This window comes from Opisthorchis viverrini (assembly GCF_000715545.1).
Source record: "Opisthorchis viverrini unplaced genomic scaffold opera_v5_40, whole genome shotgun sequence".
NCBI lineage: Eukaryota > Metazoa > Platyhelminthes > Trematoda > Opisthorchiida > Opisthorchiidae > Opisthorchis > Opisthorchis viverrini.
Genome location: NW_008751694.1, coordinates 2,120,401 through 2,123,950, shown reverse-complemented (window position 1 = coordinate 2,123,950; position 3,550 = coordinate 2,120,401).

The window sequence follows — 3,550 nt, the reverse complement described above, 5'->3', positions numbered from 1 at the left end:
GTTTGCGCCTATTTTCATACAGTCCAAATCCAATTAATTCGTAGTGTAGAGCTGTTTGCAGTCATATTTCGTCTTGCAATTAAGGCCAGAGAATAAACTCATTGGAAATCGCCACCGAAGACGGTTGGCATTAAAACATCTGCATTTATACGCCCAAGGTCACGCAGCTCTCACAAATTACCATGAATGAGCCAGAATAAGGATAGCTAGCAAGACCCTGCCCAGGAATACGTGACCTTTGCACAGCCAAAACAGATCTGCAAGACACCAAGAGAATGGTGACCAAACAGTGAGCGGATTCGTACTCATCTGTCCAATGCAATAAGTATACATTCATTTGTTCTCCATTATACCCACGGGATAGGGATCCGGAAAAGCGATGGTCGGAGATTTCAGTATAAGGAGCTAACTCAAATCACGGGTGGGACTGGAGTGGAAGACGAAATCGAAGAAGGAAGAGCCGTTTGTTAAAAAGAAGACAGATCTTTGAACCACTGTTACTTGTTACCTCGTACATGGTGACAAAAGGACACATATAAGTAGTTCTGACGCTCCCCATGCGTATGCGGAACTTTATGACGTACAGCACCCGGAAGAGACGTCCCGAACAGAGGTTAGTCCTCCTCAAAATAAAAAAGCGTTTCAAATCAGGGACGATCCTTCAGGGAGGAGAGAGTCCGCAGAACTGGCCTCATGCCCGATTTGTGGAGGCGTCCTGCACTGAAGGATCACTGGAGATGAAATATATCCTGCGCCGCTGGTGACTTTGGTAAAAGGATATCAGTCCATGAAAATCAGGTTCAGACAACTCAAAGCCTGAGATCTCCAAGTTCGACAATCAAGAAGCAACAATGGAGACTTCATCGACAAAATACGACGCCAGAAGAGCAATGAGTGAATGCATTCCCTAGGATGATATTCACACATCCTTCTGGAACCTAGGTCTCAGTACGGTCTTGCTCTAATGACGACTACTGTCAATTAGTTACTTAGACAAGGTGCAATCATTAAGATCTTATCAACACCTAACCTGAGTAAACAGGCTTCGCAACCAACTGGCCTCAACTGACTAATTGAAACTACAGGGGAGACAGGACGACTCTACACTAAAACGTTCATAAACACAAAGAATGCACAAACCCGATAGCAATGGACTGCCTTAGACCACTTTGGTTTACGTGCAAAAAGTCAGCAACTGTGGTTTACAGATCCATTGTAGTAGGCAACCACGTACATTAACAGCGTCCCGTGTGATACCGCGATGGCTACCAGCTGAGCTGGAGATTGCTCAGCACNTCCCTCATCTCTGCACACAAAGATCAGGAAGGACACGAGTTCGACTGGAGCTGCGTCTGCATATTGGCTCAAGCAAGAACAAAAAACGAACGCGAATTTATGGAAGCATGGTACTCCACCGAAGAGGCGATCAACAAACACATTGAAATTGATCCCATTTACCAGCCACTAAGAGCGAGAGAACTCCAGAACCACCGAGCTTAAAGCTGCAAAATCAACCAGACGAGGAAATCATAAGAGAAGGAGGAAAACATCATTCAAACGGACACATCAATTGGATTGGAGGAAGCGCCCAATCAAAGCACCAAATCAACCGACGGACGAAGGGACGCTGACCGCTGCGGTGGAGGAAATAGGGCGGCACAAGCAACCAATCAAACTCAAGAACGTCAGACCACAACGCAATACAACCCGAGGCCGGAGAGAACGAACTACTAAAAATAGAAGGTGTGAGGATAACCAATCGACACAAAGGAACGCAGACCACAACGCAACAAAGATCAAAAATGGACCAATAGATTCACTAAATTTGTTACACTTTAAGTAGCCAATCACGTCAGAAGAAAACAGATAGCCCTCGAATGCTATATAAGCGCACGCAGGGAAGGAAGAAGTACTCACTCAACTGCGCACTGATGATGTCTCCTCGTATGGTGACGAAACGTTTGCAAGCCAATTGCCAAGCTCGGCGAACAGATCAACAGCCACCTGATCAACAACCAATAAATTTATCGTGTATCAGAACAGGATCCCAAGAAGGAAGCACTTTTGCTCTCTCCAACACAAATAAGCCTCATAATATATGATGCACTGTGAAACAGGTCCAAACTGAGTAGGCAAGGAGCAATTGTGGCTGCTCGCACAGACTGAAAATAAGCAACACCTGCACCGTCCACATCCGGAGATATGATATATTAAGACAACTCCTCAACAGTATGCATCGTCAACTTCTGATACATTAAGAGTGCCTATCTTGTTATCTGTGTATTTGAAATAAACCCAGACTTTTCACAAGAGCACTCGATTGATTAGTCGTTAAGACCTATGAGGACAACCCAGTTACCTCGGCAGATCAACTGGGAGTGACGTGACGATTGGTTGTTCACAGGAAATATTCACTACTTTCTGGACCCAAAACAGTACTGGTTACCGATGGCACAGAAACATCATCAGGTTACAAAGTTGAGCAGGTTCACAACCAAGAGAATGACAATCAGTTATTGTGATCGATTTGCTGGGGGAAAACCTACACAATTCCAAGGCAATGTTTGAAGTCTGTTTTTTATCAGAAGTTTTGATCTACTGAACACCTCAACGGAAAAGAACATCAGGCAGCTTATTTCTAGAAAACCGGTTATTCAAGAAACAAATAAATATAAGAACATACGAAACGATAAAGCGCTGGCTTGTGGTAAATAATCGATGAAACCTGGAAAAAAATTAGGTTTTAGCGGCTTGTCGCATTTCGCGACCAACCTGAAAGGCGAAGCCGAGATAACTGGACTACCCATCTCAACGAAATGTGCGATTGATTGGTCGATCGTGATAGAATTAAAATTCGGAGTTTGGTGCGGCCAACATATTCCTACGTAAATGCTCCTTCGTATGAACCTCGAGCCTTCTGTCTTACGCAGCCGTGGATGTATCCGGTGAGTTGTGAACAAAACTGGTTTCGGCGTGTTGGTAGGCGATGACAATATTGACCTGGTATGCGCTGGAACTATTCAACATGTGAAGCTGGGGTGGAAATGTACTTTGTTATGTGGTCCAATGTTTGGACGATAAATGCATGCTGAAGCCCCGCCGACGGAAGCTGACAGCAGACAGATCGCGCACAGACGCATCCAGATTTCTCATGATCAAAACACATTAGAAGAGAAAGCGTGATACTGGACTCGTACTCAGACGTGAAAACGATGCCAAGGTGGCGTAAGTAAAAGGAGGAAGTAAATGCTCAACCCGATTCCTGCCTGGTTCTAAGGAAAAAATTGTTGTTGACTTATTAGGCAGATGATGGGCCCAACCGCGGCCTTGACGGTGTCTCCCCGAGTGGTAAGAGACGTTTGTAAGCCGGTTGCCAATTTAAGAAAAGTAGCATCCGTCACAAGATCTGCGGTCCTGCCCAATTTTGGCCAGACAGAAATCGCCCCTTCTCGGTGAGATCACACTTGTTAACCTCCAAAGGGTCACTGTAACAAGCACAACTACTCAACCATCTCTCAGTCACCGAAAAGCCACAGATTCGCTTTCTTAC